The sequence below is a fragment of the Bos indicus genome, chromosome 4 (genome assembly GCF_029378745.1).
Source record: "Bos indicus isolate NIAB-ARS_2022 breed Sahiwal x Tharparkar chromosome 4, NIAB-ARS_B.indTharparkar_mat_pri_1.0, whole genome shotgun sequence".
Taxonomy (NCBI): Eukaryota; Metazoa; Chordata; class Mammalia; order Artiodactyla; family Bovidae; genus Bos; species Bos indicus.
In genome coordinates, this window is record NC_091763.1 from 40,745,885 (window position 1) to 40,765,530 (window position 19,646).

Consider the following 19,646-nt stretch of genomic DNA (forward strand, 5'->3'; position numbering starts at 1 on the left):
TTATAGACCATTCCCCAGTTCTCATCTGTAAGTTATATTTGAGGTAGACATCAAAATACAGGGTTCCAAACTGCTGTAGTTAAGGGTGGGAGACTCAAGATGAAACCAAAGTGTGATTGGCCATTTTCTTGCCAGATGACCATGGGCAAGCTATTTAATTGCTCTGTTCCTCAATTTCTTCATGTGTAAAGTAAGATTATAAGATGAGACTCCCATTTTTTCATTTAAGCAGCTGAACTGGTTCTTCACTCAAATCCCTACATGGAAGACCAAGCCAAGTGACTTAGATTACAGCATTTGTGGGACCACCAAGACCCTGATTCCTAACTAGGTTTCCTGCATCCCGCCTAGCTCTATTTTGTCCCATGTTTAGGATGCTTGAGGAGCATCTCTGTAGAAACCTGTGGATTGCAATTCATTAAAAAATTGGACAGGAAATCCTGAGGGTCAAATTCTAGTTTCGTTTATATAACATCAGGAATACAACTCAATCATCTCTTTTGGAAAGGTATTTTCTACATAAATGCCACAAAATTATTCAATATTTAATGTCCTTTGCAGTTATGTCAGATGGAATATAAAATGATTTTCTTTTTTTTTCTTTTTTTTTTTTAAGCCCTGTTGCTTTTATTTATTTTTTAATAGAAAATTATTTAATTAGTATACATGTGTTCCCCATCCTGAACCCTCCTCCCTCCCCACACCATCCCTCTGGGTCGTCCCAGTGCACCAGCCCCAAGCATCCAGCATCGTGCATTGAACCTGGACTGGCATCTCGTTTCATACATGACGTTTCACATGTTTCAATGCCATTCTCCCAAATCTTCCCACCCTCTCCCTCTCCCACAGAGTCCATAAGACTATTCTATACATCAGTGTCTCTTTTGCTGTCTCGTATACAGGGTTATCGTTACCATCTTTCTAAATTCCATATATATGCGTTAGTATACTGTATTGGTGTTTTTCCTTCTGGCTTACTTCACTCTGTATAATAGGCTCCAGTTTCATCCACCTCATTAGAACTGATTCAAATGTATTCTTTTTAATGGCTGAGTAATACTCCATTGTGTATATGTACCACAGCTTTCTTATCCATTCATCTGCTGATGGACATCTAGGTTGCTTCCATGTCCTGGCTATTATAAACAGTGCTGCGATGAACATTGGGGTACACGTGTCTCTTTCCCTTCTGGTTTCCTCAGTGTGTATGCCCAGCAGTGGGATTGCTGGATCATAAGGCAGTTCTATTTCCAGTTTTTTAAGGAATCTCCACACTGTTCTCCATAGTGGCTGTACTAGTTTGCATTCCCACCAACAGTGTAAGAGGGTTCCCTTTTCTCCACACCCTCTCCGGCATTTATTATTTGTAGACTTTTGGATCGCAGCCATTCTGACTGGTGTGAAATGGTACCTCATAGTGGTTTTGATGTGCATTTCTCTGATAATGAGTGATGTTGAGCATCTTTTCATGTGTTTGTTAGCCATCTGTATGTCTTCTTTGGAGAAATGTCTATTTAGATCTTTGGCCCATATTTTGATTGGGTCATTTATTTTTCTGGAGTTGAGCTGTAGGAGTTGCTTGTATATTTTTGAGATTAGTTGTTTGTCAGTTGCTTCATTTGCTATTATTTTCTCCCATTCTGAAGGCTGTCTTTTCACCTTGCTAATAGTTTCCTTTGATGTGCAGAAGCTTTTAAGTTTAATTAGGTCCCATTTGTTTATTTTTACTTGATTTTAAAATTACAGATCTTTTATTTCTGAAATGGATATAGGTGTGTGTTGTTTGTCTGTTCCCAGATTCTGTGCCATCACCTAGTTGAGAATCTATCTGACCTTTCCCAGAATCATTATCCTTTCTTTAAGCAGTCCCATGGACTATAGGGAAGAGTCCCAAGGGGCAAAAAGTCCCCCAAAATCTTATGGATGACCCAATGTGTTCTTTAGCGCCTTCCTCTCTAAACATGCTAATACTACTAAGTCACTTCAGTCATGTCCGACTCTGTGCGACCCCACGGATGGCAGCCCACCAGGCTCCCCCATCCCTGGGATTCTCCAGGCAAGAATAGTGGAGTGGGTTGCCATTTCCTTCTCCAATACATGAAAGTGAAAGTGAAGTCGCTCATGAAAGCTCATTATTATGCCATCCAAGGACCCTGTGCCCAGAGATGTCAAGTTATCGGCAGACCTGGGTACTGCCTAGACTCTGTCTGCTTTGAACTCAAAACTGAAGTGAGATAGTGCACACAGCCCAGTGCTGTTGAATCAAGTTCATCAGAAAACAGAAGTGTCAATGATTTATTCTGCTAAATTGCATGCTTAGACAGTTACTAGTCTAACACTGGTCTGGATGATATCTAAGCAAAGATAGTAGTGTGACTCACATTCCTGCATACATGTACTGATATTTTTGACAGAAAGAGATTGACTTTATGAACTTTTTGGCCAGCTTATTTCGTTATCTTGATGCAAGTTTTTTTTTTTTTTTTTTCCTCTAAAAATAGGCAAGATATTTTATATAAATGTAATCCTTCTTTGGAGAAGGCAATGGCACCCCACTCCAGTACTCTTGCCTGGAAAATCCAATGGACTGAGGAGCCTGGTAGGCTGCAGTCCATTGGGTTGCTAAGAGTCGGACACGACTGAGCGACTTCACTTTCACTTTTCACTTTCATGCATTGGAGAAGGAAATGGCAACCCACTCCAGTGTTCTTGCCTAGAGAATCCCAGGGAGGGGGGAGCCTGGTGGGCTGCCGTCTATGGGGTTGCACAGAGTCGGACACGACTGAAGCGACTTAGCAGTAATCCTTCTTTATCAATGGCTTTGCTTTCCATGGTTTCACTTATCCACAGTCAAAAGCGGTCAACTGAAGCTAACTGAATCCTAGAAAGTAAAATCTTAGCACCAAACCCTAAGTAGTAAAATCTGTCTCTAGGTTCAGGCACCCACTGAGGGTCTTGGGTTTATCACGCTTCAGTGCCTTGTCACCATGAGTAAGTATTGTTATTGTAATCATATTTCAAGCTTATGCTTCATACTGCTGCTGCTGCTAAGTCGCTTCAGTCGTGTCCAACTCTGTGCGACCCCATAGACAGCAGCCCACCAGGCTTCACCGACCCTGGGATTCTCCAGGCAATAACACTGGAGTGGGTTGCCATTTCCTTCTCCAGTGGATGAAAGTGAAAAGTGAAAGTGAAGTCGCTCAGTCGTGTCTGACTCTTAGCGACCCCATGGACTGCAGCCTACCAGGCTCCCCCATCCCTGGGATTTTCCAGGCAAGAGTACTGGAGTGGGGTGCCATTGCCTTCTCACCGCAAAATTACAAATACAAGTTGACCCTTGAACAACGTAGAGGGGTTATGGACAATGCAGGCGTGGAAAATCCACATATAACTATACCATCAGCTTACCTGTGGTATCCAGCCAACTGCATATATTGGATCAGGTTGTACTGTAGTGTTTATTCAAAAGATACTCCATAAAAGTGGACTGACAAAGTTCAAACCTATTGTGTCCAAGGGTCAGCTGTAATTTGTGCTTTCCCAGGAGGCTCAGTAGTAGAGAATCTGCCTGCCAGTGCAGGAGGTGTGGATTTAATCCCAGGGTCATGAAAATCCCATGGAGAAGGAAATGGCAACCTACTCCAATATTCTTGCCTGAAAAATCCCATTGGACAGAGGAGCCTAGCGGGCTACAGTACATGGGGTTGTTGCAAAGACTCAGACAGGACTGAGCGACTGAGCATACATGCCACTGTAGTTTTATTCACCTGAAGCAAAGGAGGAACCAACAAATTAAATAGGACGTGCACTGAATACATGAGAAAAGTTCAGGTTACTCAGCATGCTGTACTCAATAACAGCTTTATAAAGTGTAGTTCGTCTCCACTATTCTCTCAGATGTAGCTATTTAGAGCAGATAAAATTTGCATTTTGCACACTTGGTTTTCTTAGTCATATAGATTCTTTCATAATAAAATTTATTTTATTTGCTAATTTTAGGTTAAATTTTATTCTTACCCTTATTTCTTCATTAGAAATAATAATTTACTGCTTGCTTCAGTCCAGTTCAATTCAGTTGCTCAGTCGTGTCCGACTCTTTGCGACCCCATGAATCGCAGCACACCAGGCCTCCCTGTCCATCACCAACTCCCAGAGTTCACCCAAACCCATGTCCATGTCCAGTCAGTGATGCCATCCAGCCATCTCATCCTCTGTCGTCCCCTTCTCCTCCTGCCTCCAATCCCTGCCAGCATCAGAGTCTTTTCCAATGAGTCAACTCTTTGCATGAGGCAACCAAAGTATTGGAGTTTCAGCTTTAGTATCAGTCCTTCCAATGAACACTGAGGACTGATCTTTAGAATGGACTGGTTGGATCTCCTTGCAGTCCAAGGGACTCTCAAGAGTCTTCTCCGGCACCACAGTTCAAAAGCATCAATTCTTCGGCACTCAGCTTTCTTCACAGTCCAACTCTCGCATCCATACATGACCACTGGAAAAACCATAGCCTTGACTAGACGGACCTTTGTTGGCAAAGTAATGTCTCTGCTTTTGAATATGCTATCTAGGTTGGTCATAACTTTCCTTCCAAGGAGTAAGCTGCTTGCTTAAAGTACTTCAATTTAGAAAACAAAAAATTCACATATACAGGAAAGAAAACTTATTTTTGAGACTTACAAGAAGAAAGATGAGAAAATAAAGACATTGTAAGATCCCACTAATCCCATACTTTTCTTGTCTGTGTTCTGTCAGTTCACAGACCATAAATCCTACTCTTTTTGTAGAGTTTGTGAACGTAACTACATGTGGGCTGTTTATTTTCTTGCTGTCAAGTCAACAGTGTGTTTCTAGATGAACTTATGAGTGTTATGCCTTTCCATTATGTTGGAAACCTGGTGGTCGGAACTGAGACTAAGCTTTAAGTGTCCACATAAGTAGGTCAGAATAGTCGAGAAACTTCCCAGAGAATTTGTGATTATTTTCATCTGTGTATAGAGCTGTGTTTACTTGGAAACTCCACCCAGAAAAAGGCATGGCCAAGAGGTATGGTTTCCTAGGATGCGAACTGTGAAACTTTAAAACAGTTTCATATTACATACTTGTGCTATGAATGAATGCCAGGACCTGGATGACATTTTCTGACTCATGAGTGAATATCTCAAATTTCCTATTCTATCCATAAGCCTGCCTTCTGCTTTTCATCAGAATAGGAAACCAGATCACATCTCTGTTTTCTACTGGACACACAAGTAATTCTTTTAATACACAACCTTTTCCTCACCAAATACAGTATTTGCCAAAAAAACCCAGGTTTGGAGTTTGGGGGCGATTAATTCAACAACAGGTTGAATGTGAAAATTAGCTTTCCAAATTAAGTTCCTTTTCACACTCTTAATTTACACGATATCTAGGTGTGTTTTCAAAGCCACGATTCCCTAGACATGAGCAAGATGCAGATTCATATCAAGCTGGTTAAATCAGTTATTTAGATCTGGTTGTGTTTCATCAAGTGAATACAGAAGGTCACTAGATTAGTACTTACTTTACCTGCAATCGCAGCATATGAAGGTAGTTAAAAGAAGAACTATTCTGATCAAAGTGGGCAGGAACTGTGGCCCTTTCCCTTTCTAGTCACATCTCAGTTGGGCTCTGAGTCATCCCCACAGAACCCTAGGGCTCTGTGGAAAATGTTTAAATAACTACATTTGGAAATCTTCATCATCTTCTCTTATTGAAGTTACCATAATCTTTTTAATGTATATGGGCATTTCCATCCTATCAGAATATATGGAGGTAAATATATATAATAGAAAATGTATAGATATCATAATATAATACACTTCACTAAATTATGCCTTTCAAATATAACAACTTTTATTTTTGTGGTAATCTTAAAATACTTAAAACAGTAATTACATTGACTTCAGTATCACATTAAATGTTCTTCTAGAAACACACCAGTCTTTTGGAGTAAGTTTTAGAGTACTTGATTATAGAGATTACTGTAGATTTGAAATGATTCTTTTAGAGTCTTATCAGTTTAAATAGAATCATCTAGAACCATTCTTGATTTTTGAATCCTGATAGAAATGCTATTGTTTCTTTTTCCCCAACCCAACTCTTACTATGAACAGAAAGATAGTATAAGATTTTCAATAGTTATTATTCTGGGCTTTGAATTCAAGTAATTTAGGTTTTATTCTCAGGCTAACATTATAGTTTCTCTGTGGCTCAGTTTTCTCTAAAATGGATATATATACAGCATATATGGTTATAAATGTCAAGTAAAATTCAGTCAGAATGAATAAAATTTCCTATCATAGCACCTGTTATGTTATTTGAAATATAGGAAATATATTGAACTATAACATAACAGTAAAATATTATTGTGAATTGGCCAAGTATTTTTAAAAATTCTACTACATGTGTCTTTTTCATAAATAATAAATGATCATTTCCAAAACTCTTAGAATACAATAAAATCTGCTGAGATGGCTTATTCTTAAGTATACAGGGGTTTAGAATATTATGTAAATGAAAAATCAACTCCTAGGTTAGAATAATTCCTCAAAACTTTCAGCCATGACTTGGGCCACTGAATTAAAAAATACCTTGTGATTAAAATCAGAAAATAGTTACAGAATCAGTTCTTTAAGGAAGAAAGAATCCACAAGATTTTTTGCCTATAGTGTTGCAACTATAACTCCCAAGATAAATTCCAAAATTTTCAGTGCATTCTGTCTAGTACCTCTCTAATTATATTTTATTCCTCTCAGTTTACTTCTATCTGATACCTGTGTATTTAATTTATTGTTCTGGTCTTGTAATGATTCTGGTAAATGAAACAAATTTCTGTGTATTTTTTTTCTCTCATGAAATCCAGTGGACCACTGGACTCTCTATATAACAAAAGTTTTGAAAAAAATTATTTTGGTTATTTTTTGATTGAATAGTAAGAGCACTGTTTTTTTTTTTTTTTAACTAATTTAAAACTACACACTAAAGAACTGAAAAGTGCATGCAAAGATTTTAAAAACATTTTTCAATATGTTACTTGATGATTCTAGAAACTGTTTGAAATTTACTTTAGAGAATTTATGCCATTTACAGTTATGTATGAGTTCACTTACTATAATTAATTTATAACTTTTAATTTCTCCAGAATGATTTGTAATTTATTATTATCATTCAAGAAAATAATTTGCTGGTATTTGTAATAAGTTTCCTAAAAACACAAAAACTTCAATTAAAAAAAATTATATTACCAAATTTTATATAATTTATACAGTTATATAAATAAAAATCATTTGGAATTAATATAATTTACCATTCCCAGCAGCAAGTAAAATTCAGTGAGAATGAATTTTTTAAAAATGCTGAAGAGGAATATACCCAAAATATACACTGCTGTTAACCATGTAGACAAAGTCAGGTTCACCAAAATATTGTGACATTAAAAACTAGAAGACTGAATAAACCAAAGGCTCTCTAAAATAGTAAGTACTGAAGAATTGCATATTAGAAAGCATGTTGGCATAAGAGTGTCAAGTGAATTTTAAGAACTAATCTTACTAAACTGATTGTTATTTATGTTGATTTTCATTCATAATTTAAATTAAAAACCATGCATAAATACCCTGAGTAGACAATAAAAGTTCTGAAGTAACAAAATTGGATAGTACATCATTTTAACAAAAGCTGTTTATGCATAAACATAAGGTTTTAAACATCAAGAAGCAACATGATACTGATTATTGGACAAAGTTTTAGTATTTCTTAAACATAAAAGGTAAGGTTGATAACTTTGGAAACAGCACAAACCTAGCTTTTAGGAAAAGCCTAATGATTTCAAAAAACAGTTCCTGCTTACTGCTGCTGTTCTATAACTTTAAGGGTGTGTATATAGTAGTGTCATCTCCTGTCATTTAGGAGACAAAAATTTTAAAAAAATCAGTATGACTTACCTTTAAAAAGACTAAGAAGTATTTTCCAATCAAATGTTCCAACATTTGAACAGTCAGTTCTTAGTAGGACCAAATGGTGTCCTGCAGAAAACCCTACACCGAAATCCTCATTATAAAAAGTGTGTGAGTTTAAATATGCTTTAAGAAAAAAAAAAGAGAGAAAGGCAACGTCAGTCAGATCCCAGTGAGTGGTTTGTTCCAAAAGGAGTTTAAAAAAAAAAAAGGAAACTGCACACTTCCCACTTAGATTGTGTGCGAGGGGTGTGATCTTAAGGGTCTGTTTTTATATTATCGTGTGGACCTAGTACCTATATCTGAGATCCTCTGCTGTCTTTTTTATTTTTTTTTTCTTTTGGCCATTTTCCCATCCAAGTAAGTCAGAGGCCAGAGACAAAAGGAGCTAACTTGCTGAGCAGCCTTTCATATACTCTTTTATTATATTAATACAGTCATTATTCCAGATGATAAAATGGGCTCGGGGATGGAAAATGTAAATTGGGAAGAATTACCGGACTCACTTTCCTGCTTGAAACACCTATTTCAGGAAGTTTAAATAAAATATACTTTCTATGCATCATTTATCCAAAGTGTGTCAAGCCTAATGATTTTGAAAACAGTTGGACTTTGTCAATTAACAGGGATGACAAACAGACTTTAAAAAAGGCAATAGCCTACTGTTCTAACTGGAGGGTCTTCACTATTTATTATTTTCTGTTAGTCTTACAGAAATTTCATGAGCAGAGCAAAATCCTTCTATGAAAACCAAGAAGTTGTATTTCTCTTAGATCTCTTTAGATAAAAAGACAATTTTAAATAATATTTAAATAAAATTTGATATTAAAAGCCATCCTAAATAGTAAAAGTATATAATGAAGGTACTTTTAAAAGAAAGGCATTATTTTAAAATTTCGTCAAAAAAGAAGGCCTTAAACTTTTGGGGAGAAAAGACCCGCATGTTAAAATCCCATTCTTAGAAAGAAATTCTCAGAATCCTACAGGGAAAATAAAAATCTTCAGGTTAAACTGTTATCTGTCAGACAGACCAGATGAATAAATGCCTCTAACTCAGCCTTGAAAGACAGCAGCATAACAATAACAGGCAGAAATACATTTACTTCATTAGATCATGTTTAAGCCAGTGCTCACTGGGCTGTTTGTGGTGTTGCGTCTAGGCATGTGTTGAATTCTCTCATTTGCTAGCTGTACAATACAACTGGAAAGGAACCCAAAGCAATGTTTTACCTTGAGCATTGCTTTCTTTTTCCAGGATATTTTTATAGACAAATTTATTTAAAAATTAATGTTATAGAAGTCTTTCGTTATATTGGGATTTTGTTTTTCCAAGTATCACTTAATTAGGATAAAGTAGAAATGGCCTTGTGTAATCTCATTATGATTTATGCTTTTCATTTAAAAAGAATAAAGATTTTAGATAATTTAAAAAGATGATTCCCTTATCGCTGTGACATTTTATCTTTGTTAAAGGTAATATAAAGGCTAGTTTAATAATTATTTTGATTATGAATATCTATTTTATTGTATTTAAGCTGCTTTGATAACATTTCCTTCTCAGCCTTAATTCTCACAAATATACACAAGTACACATGTACACAAATACCCTCCAATGTGACAATTCAGAAATAGCCCACCAACACAGAAGTTCAGATGCTATTTTAAACAGCCTATCTTAAATGCACTGAAAGGATAATTAAATTATATAAAAAATGAACATTGTTAGAGTTAGATATTTCAGAAAAAATACCTGTAAAATTGATACCTAAGCTGACACTGAATTTACTTGAATTACTATTTAATCAGTAGTCTAATGACATCTAAATTCTTTGTCTTTGGAGAGGAAAATGTCACACTTTCCCATGAGCAGCCCAAAGGATCAAATTTGCATTCCCAGAGGCAGCTGTTAACTGTTTTAATACTGTGCACAACAGTTCCTGATACAGGAAGACACAGGAAATCCAGAGCCAAGTAAAATCTGTAATCATATGTCTGTATTTTGAGCAAAATGTTCACCTTGAACAACAAGGCAGAAAACTGCTACACCCATTTCTCAGTAATGCATGCTGGGGTTTTCATTTTTACAAGATTATGTATATGCAATATTTTTAAGGGGTATTTTTATACGAGCGTATACCTTACCTTCTCTAAGTCCACTAGAACACTAGACAGATGTAGCAGAATGAAAGCTCAAACTGTCAGTATGCCAAGTCAGCTTAGGCACAGTGCTTTGCAAACTTTTTACCTGGAAGATCACTTAGAATTTGGAATCAGACAGACTACAGTGACTTGCGATGTACTACCACTAGCTATATTGACTGGGGATTAGGAGTTAACTAACAATTTATTCTTACTTTCTTAATCAAAAAATGGAGAAAACTAAGAGATCATAATAAGAACTAACTGAGATGGACTGTGTGCAGCACTTGACAGCCGCCTGACTGTGAGGCAACGAAGTGCTTCCCTTCCCCTCAAGTCATTGTCCCTTTCTCCCTTCTGCTCTGATTACTGGAGATCACACAGCACCATCAGACAAGCATTTGACTTTTTTTTTTTTTTTGGTCCTTTCTCTGCATTTGCTAGAATGTTGACTCCATGGAATGAGAGACCCTCGTCTGTTTATTGCACTGCTGAAGCCCCAGGAGCACAGAGCAGGCTCATAGCTGGTAATCGGTTGAATGACTAGACACACATGATTGTCATAACCACAATAATATTTTTGAAAGAAATGAGAATGGCCAGAAATAAGAGGTTATTATATATTTGTTCATACCACAGATATACAGTGCTTTGAGATGAAGGGCATGTGCTATGGAAGTAAATGGACCTAACTCAGAATTTGGAATTCATCCCTTCCTACAGTGTGTGACTTGTTACTACTACTTTACCTAAGTCATAGTAGAAATAGCTCCCTCTCAGAATTGTTGCAAAGGTGAGAGTAGTAATGTGACGAACTCAGCGCAGTTCTTGACATATATAGTATTTGTTTGATAAATAATTGGTATGGTGATCATTTTCTATTAAGCAAATTTTTATTTTAGGGAATTCATTAAGGTAATATGGACAAGTAAAAAATATTGAATATTATAAAAAGGTATAAAATGAGAAGTCTCATTCAAGCATCAATTTTATTCCTCAGAAGTGACCAATGTTAGGTATGTCACTACCACCTAGGAATTTTATAAATTTTAAACTTATATATATATATATATATATAAACTTATATGTATACACTTCTGTATGTTATAAACTTATAAGTATAAACACACAGCATACAGTCATCATTTTACTGATTTCCTAAGTATAAACTTAAAAGTTTATAACACACACATACACACACACACATATGGACTAAACCATATACTGAATCACACTTTCTACAACTTGTCTCTTTAATAGGGACTTGGAGATCTTTTCATATCATTGATAGTGTTAACTCTCTTTTTTCTTTCTCAATTATTGAAAAAATAGTCCTAAAAATGTACCATTGTCTTTTAAATGACCAATATCATATGTAATAGAACTTTTGATTTTTCTTTTTCTATTCTGTTACACCTTTCTTCCCTGGTGGCTCAGAGTAAAGAATCTGCCTGCCAATGTAGGAGACATAGGAGACACGGATTCAATACCTGTGTCAGGAAGGTCCCCTGGAGGGGGAAATAGCAACCCAATCCAGTGTTCTTGCATGGAGAATCCCATGGACAGAAGCGCCTGGCAGGCTACAGTCCATGGGGTCTCAAAGAGTTGGACATGACTGAACATACACATGTGATGGAAGAACCTGAACAAACTTTTGGCTAACCAAATTGTTCTTTGATCTTACAAAAGCAATGCTAAAAATGTATGTACATATATAATTTTGTTTACCGTGCTAGGGCACTAATAAAGGGCAGAAAGTGAAATTTCTGGGTGAGAAGTATGTACTTGTTTTGGCAAGGGGAGTTTTACCAAATTTCTGTTCATACATGTATACAACAATATGTGAAAAGGCCCATCTTCATACATCGGTCACACTGCTGCTACTGCTAAGTCACTTCAGTCCTGTCTGACTCTGTGCGACCCCATAGACGGCAGCCCACCAGGCTCCCCCATCCCTGGGATTCTCCAGGCAAGAACACTGGAGTGGGTTGCCATTTCCTTCTCCAATGCATGAAAGTGAAAAGTGAAAGTGAAGTCGCTCAGTCGTGTCTGACTCTTAGCGACCCCATGGACTGCGGCCTACCAGGCTCCTCCGTCCATGGGATTTTACAGGCAAGAGTACTGGAGTGGGGTGCCATTGCCTTCTCCGTCGGTCACACTGGCTCATAGTAAACTTTCTTTATAATAAGTACTTATTTTATTGCTAAATATTTGAGTGAAGTTTCACCAACTGTCTAAAGCATACTAGCATTTATATTTTTAAACATTTGTGATAGCTTTTCCTTATTAGCTAGTAAGGAAATAACCAGTCTTCTGACATTTGACAATTTTTTTTTAAAGTTTTTTGACTAAACTTTATTGAATTTTTAAATTACTGAAAATTTCCATTTTTATGCCATTAACTTTCACAGTAATTCCCTTTTAAGTATTATGTCATGCTTTGAAATGCTTTCTCCAAAAATAGGAAAAATAATGAACTTTATTCTAGCATTTCTATGGTTTCAAAAATCCTTTAGAACATATTTCTAGATTAGCTGATTCATGGCATGTAACACTTGTGAAGTAAAAGAGGAAGAGTGAAGTACATTGAGTAACTATAAATATTGCAACATATCTGAGAGGCATACAATGGATGCATAGTAGAAGAGGAATTGCATGGCATGGCCCAAGTTCTGACCACAGCCCTGTTAATAATAACAATAATAGGTTTTGTGAATGAGCAGCCCACAGTCATATTTCTCATTTCCTTTCTTGTCAAAGAGAGTAACTACAGAACCTACCTACAGCCTCAAGCTGACAAGTCATACGGCAGATTTGTAAAGCTTTATACAGATTCTATGTAGTAGATAAAAACTTTTAATTGACCCTCTTTTTTTTTTTAACAGTTCAGCAAATGAAAAGAATTTTAGTATCATGTGCGTTATAATTCTAGATTATATGGTTAAGCAAAGACCTATAAATTATGATGATATGCAATAACAGAGTTAACATGTATTGAGGGCTTATCTGCCAGTTGTTGAAATAAGTGTCTCACATAAGTTATCTTATTGACTTATGATACAACCTTGCTATGTTTTTAGACAACTATTTGAGGTCACACAGCTACTATATGCCATAATAATTAAAACCCATATACACTGACTAAAGCGCCTATAGTCTTTTATGAAAGAAAAATGTGTTTGTGTGTGTGTGTATATATATATATATATGAGTTCTTGATCAATACCTAATTTGCATATTCTTTTCAGCACATTTGTTCAAGCTGAATAACAATTTTAAATAGCCTAATATAAAAAAATGATATCTAAGTACAATAAATAAGGAGTGAACAGTGAAAGTATTCTGTAATTAACAGTTAACAGAATTATTTTGAAATTAACTCAAAAAATAAAATTCATTCTGAAGACCTGTAACACATAATACTGCACAGATACACTGTAAAGTATCTTAAAACTTTAGTTACCTGTGTAAAACCATAAGGCAAAATTTGATTTATCACTTTAATCCTTGGGATAGCTAACCATGGAGATTTACACACACACATATTTATGTACATGTATAGCACCACATGGTTATGTGTGCTACACAAATAGATATCTATTTTGCCAATTGCTGCCCTGGTCATTATGGAAGTATTAAACCAATGACAGGTTCTATCTGTTTTATATGATGAGGTGGGGCTTCACATACAGGAATGAAATACGTATGTACATAATTTAAATAGACTATTACATGCATAAGACATAGACATGATAATGCCAGTGAAAGCTTAAGAGATTAGAATGGAAGTTTTTAATATCACTTTTAAAGGAAAATTTCAAAGGACAACATTAAGGATAATGTGGAATATCTGGGTCATTAAAGTTTAGACTTTAGCTACATCATCTGATGAATCAAAGCACACGATCAAAGTATTGACAAACCTACTGCATTCATGATGTAAATTTTCCCCTGTGTTTCCTAGAAGCCATGGTAGGAGCCGTGTATAAAGAGAGAACACCTCTCTATATCTAAATAATTCTCATATGGGCAGGGCCATATAAATATGTAAATTCCACAGGCCTAAAAATGTTGGCAGATCTAATCTTTATTTGAACTGTTTGCAAAGCTGACTTAACTCTCTGAGGAGGTGGAGAAATGTCAACATTTAAACAATACTAAGAAACTTAAGAAAGTGTTAAGATTTGCATAGTTGTCAGTATAATTTGTGTTCACACAGTGGAAGGGAAATAATTAGGAGGGAACAACAGAAATCTTCAAGTAAGAGGATAGCTTGGCCTCAAAGCTTGGTGTTATGAAATAGTAGGGGGAAAAAATCAATAATCAATAACAAAATATAGTATTTAGTTAAACAGTGTCAGATTGAAAAAATTATGTAAGCAATTAATTTGTAATTTCAAGTGGCAGAAATACTAAATTCTTTGAATTAAGGGTACAACAAAGTTTTCTTTTGAGAAATGTCTTCTACGTTATAAATAGTCCCTGTAGGATCTTAAAAAGGAAATAAAATAATTTTAAGAAGAGTTAGAGAATCAATTTACATATTCACAGTGGCTGATGGCTTGATCAAAATGATATGCTTTAAAATGCTAAAGGGTTTTTTTCACTCTTTTTAACTACCAGCAGAAAAAAAAAAAAAAAGTTGAAGAGCCATGATGAATGTTTAAAACCAGGAAAGAAATTAGATGGATAATGAGAACAGTAATTTTGTTCCATTTACTAAAAACGAGACAACCATACTCTAGTCCGTCTTTTTAACAATTTTGTTAATGTCTGTGCCAACTGATAATCTGTTAAATTTGGAGATATACAACACTTGGGTGTCAGATTCCTGAAAGAGTTAAACTCATACATGAATACACATATGCGCACACACGCACACACACATTTTCCAGGGACAGGGAAGCATAATCAAATTCCTTCTTAAAGCTGAGAAAATACTTTCTAAGAAGCATGTCATATAATAATAATTTTAGAAATCACCACATAGAAAATAGTACATTCCTAATGCCTTTGTTTTTCTGTTCGCTTGAAATGGAAAAGTTTGACCCTTCTGCCCTGACACTTTGAAAAAACATTTAGTACAAACCTTGCATTCAAGTGGCACAGCAGTATTAAACAGTCTATCAAACCCTAAAGTGAAAGTGTTAGTCACTCAGTCATGTCTAACTCTCTGTGACCCCTAGACTGTAGCCTGCCAGACTCCTCCACCATGGGATACTCCAGGCAAGAATACTGAAGTGGGTGGCCATTCCCTTCTCCAGGGGATTTTCCCAACCCAGGTCTCCAGAATTGCAGGCAGATTCTTTACCATTTGAGCCACCAGGGAAGCCCATCACAGTCAAATCAAATCATCATTTTCCCAGATTTGTTCTCAGAGACTTAAGGAGAAGATCTGCTTGTGGTAAAGCCTGAGTTTTCTGTCTTTCAAGAGACCAAAGAGTTTGGATTAGAGTGCTACTTCTCAAATAAACTTCTTCGGAGAACTTGAAATGTATTAAGATTTCGAAGAATCCATAAGTATTCAAAGTTGGAACATCTTACTCTAATTGTATTTTTCATTTTGAACAAAGCTTCGTATAATAGTTTGTAAAAACAAACCAATTCTTGTAACATACATGCACACCCAAATATAGAGTGTATATCTATCTAATATATGTAATAAAACTTCTGGAAGCAAATATTTTCCTGGAAATGTTATAAATCATTTAAAATTATTTCTATATATTTTATTTTCATGACTGTATTCTGTAAATCATAAACATGAAAACCTAAACATAATAAAAATGGAAGACTAGTACTGTTTAATGCATAAGGTAAATTTCATAAAAATCCAGAATTCTAAATTAGCAGAACCCTGCAATTGTCCTGCATGTTTCTCTGTGACACATTTGATTAGCTGCTTAAATGAAGCAAATGACAACTAGTCAGGGATACAGTAACACTTTCCCCTTAGTATCTGCACAAAATTTAATAAATTTTAAGTAAAAGAGAAGTTCAACTTACCTATTAAACTTCATTTTAGCACTCACGTGTTAGTAACCACATTAAAGTTTGCTTCACATTAAGGGGCATTGACAATGGCTTGGATAAAGGAATTTACCTTAGGTTAAGTAGAAACAAATCTTCCAGTTCTTAAGTAGGTTTAGGTAACATCAGCCTTGTCTTTATGAAAGTGTCTGTCATCCTCAGTGTTCTCCAAAAGGCAACCAAGGACTCAAATCGTGCATCCTCTTAACAGATTCCCGAACGTCACTTTGTTAGGAGGTTGTGATTTAAGTAAACAGCAAGTTACGGAATCTGAATTGCTGTGGAATGTCACCCTCAAATGACTCTACTGGCCCGGCTAGTTCTGCACTGCTTGGTACATGTAGCCTCAGAGATTGTTCTAACAACTCTTTTCCTGGCTTTCAGGGCATTCAATCGTGGTATTTAGTAAGCAAATTCTGCTACTCCACAATGCCTCCTGTTCATGGATAAAGATAAAAATGTGAATCGAGATCCTATCCCAGTGTGTTTCATTGTATTCTGTAATATTCCTTTTGTTAATGGCACACAAAAAAATTCCTGTTCAGAGTGAATACAGTGGGATTATCATTGTTTTCCAATCTGTGTTACAAGGTTTGGAGCACCGTCCTTCAAGTAGTCTAAGGACTAAAAACATTTTCTGGACAGGTTCCAAGACTGCTGCAGGCCTGTTTTTCCTCTCATTTTCTGCAACCCCTCAGGGAAAACTGGATAATCACAGTAGGTTGTAGAAAAGAGGACTACATTAAAAGTAATATTTGGAGGTGAAATAAGCCCATGGAAACCATACCATTTCATGCAACTCAAAATTAAAAACCACTAAATATTTCCCATGTTATAAAGAAGCCTGTCCCCAAATACTATTTTCATAAGTTTCAGGATAGACTTCTCTCTTCCCAGTTTTCATTGTTTTCCTTTTTTTCTTCCTTGGTTACCTTGCGTTTACCTATCCTAGTTGATTTTTATTTGACATCTCATTTTTTAACTAATAGTTTTTCAAAATTCAGTGGGGTTTTATGTATATAAATTTGGAATTGCATGCAAATTAACTTACTGCAATTATAAAATCACAGCTATTCCTAAATTACCAGAAACCATAAATTCATTTGGCCCTTCACACCTTTTATTGATATGTTCCCATTACCCACTTAACTGGTAGTTTTGTTGTGAAAAACATCCACCCTCCAGTGGTAGTTCAGTACACAATCACAGATTTCCATCTATTACCAAAAACATTTTGGTTATAACTGAACCATATTCTGCCATTTATTTTTTAAATCTCATACTCCCATCTTGTTGGAGTAGGAAATGGCAACCCACTCCAGTTTTCCTGCCTGGGAAATTCCATGGACAGAGGAGCCTGGCGGGCTACAGTCCATGGGGTTGCAAAGACACAATTGTGCACACACACCTTACCATCCTGTATAGTAGAAAACATTTAAATTCTTTATGCTAGGAAACTAAAACCAAATAAAGATTGAACTAAATTTGTGCTATTTACTGAAATTTCTCTGGCTCATTTACCATGTCACGTAGGTTAGGGGAAAAAAATACTGTAGTGATTTTCTTTTTAAGTCTTTTGGTGCAAACTAATTACAGGGAAACCTTTTCTTTTTATGATAAACTATTCCACCATTGAAAATGTCATCCTTTCAGACAATCTTCATCCCATATTAGGTGACTAAAATTAAAATTGAAAATAGACAACATAGTTTTTTTAAAATTCCAATGCATATGTGTTGAGATATGTTTCAGGGAACTGGCTTCAGTTTTTAAAGATGAAACATAATGAATAAATATAACTAAATTCAGCCTTTTTGATTAAATCATAACCTTTAAGGGACATTTCCACATGTTTAAGAATTTCCCAGAGGAAAGGAAGATCATAATGTTTCTTCAAGAACTTATCCTAGCCTAACAGATCATTAGTATATCCTATGTAGTTAGAAGTAACTTGTGTTGCAGAAACCATGAGCAACTGACTTCGCTTTCAGAGATGACTCACAACACTGAGTACAGAAGAAAAGATTCAAAAGTTTATTATCGTGGTACTAACATGATATTTCCATGGAGTCGCAAAGAGTTGGACATGACTGAGTGACTGAACTGAACATGATATTGCCTCTAAAAATGTCAATGTTCTATTTAATATTTTTTTTATTAAATCCCTATTTAATTGTTGTAAGTTAAAATGTTATAAGAACTTCAGTGTTATAAAAACATACATCTCCTCAGGACTCACAAAAGCTTTGCTCTTTTGTTCAGTGTGGGTGGGAATGATCTTTTCACTATTATCTCTCCCCATCTTCATATTTATTTGTAATAAGTAAACATGTACGAATGCTGCCAGGAACCATCTTAGAACTTCAAGGAAACTAGGGTGAAAGCCAATGCCCAAGTAACAGGCAAGAGCAGATAAGTTCAGAAGAACAAACAGTTTGATCTAACTGTGCCTACAGAGTGCTAACTCTGAAGTTTTTCAGTTAAGTGAGTGAGTGAAGTTGCTCAGTCATGTCCAACTCTTTGCGACCCTGTGGACTCTAGCCCACCAGGCTCCTCCATCCATGGAATTCTCCAGGCAACAGTACTGGAGTGGGTTGCCATTTCCTTCTCCAGGGGATCTTCCCAACCAAGGGATCGAACCCAGGTCTCCCACACTGCAGGCAGACACTTTAACTTCTGAGCCACCAGGGAAGCCCAGATTATGGACCCCAAATCCCTAAATTGATACAATGGTTTGAGTTGAAAACACTCAAACTCATATCCTGAGATTCTATGTAAAATGTGAACTGTAGATCACACACATTTTAAATAACTAAACATCTAACAAAATTTCTCACTCATTAACTATCATCAAGAAATGTGATTTAATCAATAGGTCCCTAAAAAAAAAGGAAATAAACAGTCCCTACAACATGGTTTTGTATACCATGTGCAACAAGCAGAGGTCTTAATATTAAGCACATACAAAAAGCCACGTGACTGTATTTATTCATCTTTATATCTCCAGAATGCTCTAGTGTCCTACTCATACAAAGTATAACAAAAAAGCTCAGTTCATTGTATACTCATTTATGACTTCCAAGGGAGAAGGTCACAGTGGAACTCTCCATAATATATTCACTGAGAACTGTGTTGGGAATATCTACTTTCATATGCCAGATTTTAAAATAGTTCCTGACACATAATAGGCATTCAAATATTCATCAAATAAATGCCAAAAAACCTATACTACAAGTATCACAACATACATTAAAGAGACATGGGTATGTTAAATACTTTGGCAGAAGAATATATTTACTTTTCCAAGCTATCCAACATAGAATTTAAAAGGACTGGTTATCTGAATTATTAAACAGTCTGGTTCCTCCACACTGAAAAATATTTATTCTCAAGGAGGGCTTATATTGTTCCACAGATATGTATTGAGTAGCTACAGTACAAGGACAAATGACTTACCACTACACGATAAGCTTTTCTCAAATATTATAAATGGTCAGGTGGACC

General features: G+C 35.8%; 1 protein-coding gene across 20 annotated transcripts in view; it reads right to left on the reverse strand.

Annotated features, from left to right (window-relative positions):
* Positions 1–19,646, reverse strand: part of LOC109557336 (platelet glycoprotein 4) — a 92,731-nt gene that overhangs the window by 37,085 nt on the left and 36,000 nt on the right. For 11 of the 20 annotated variants that reach the window (XM_070787687.1, XM_070787685.1, XM_070787683.1 and 8 more), the window contains one exon: positions 7,962–8,099. The exons of 8 other annotated variants lie outside the window; for them this stretch is intronic. The gene's annotated coding sequence lies outside the window, so the exon portion shown is untranslated. Of the gene's footprint in view, positions 1–7,961; positions 8,100–16,215; positions 16,470–19,646 lie in introns of those variants that run through there. One more of the 20 variants, XM_070787694.1, reaches the window with a different exon arrangement.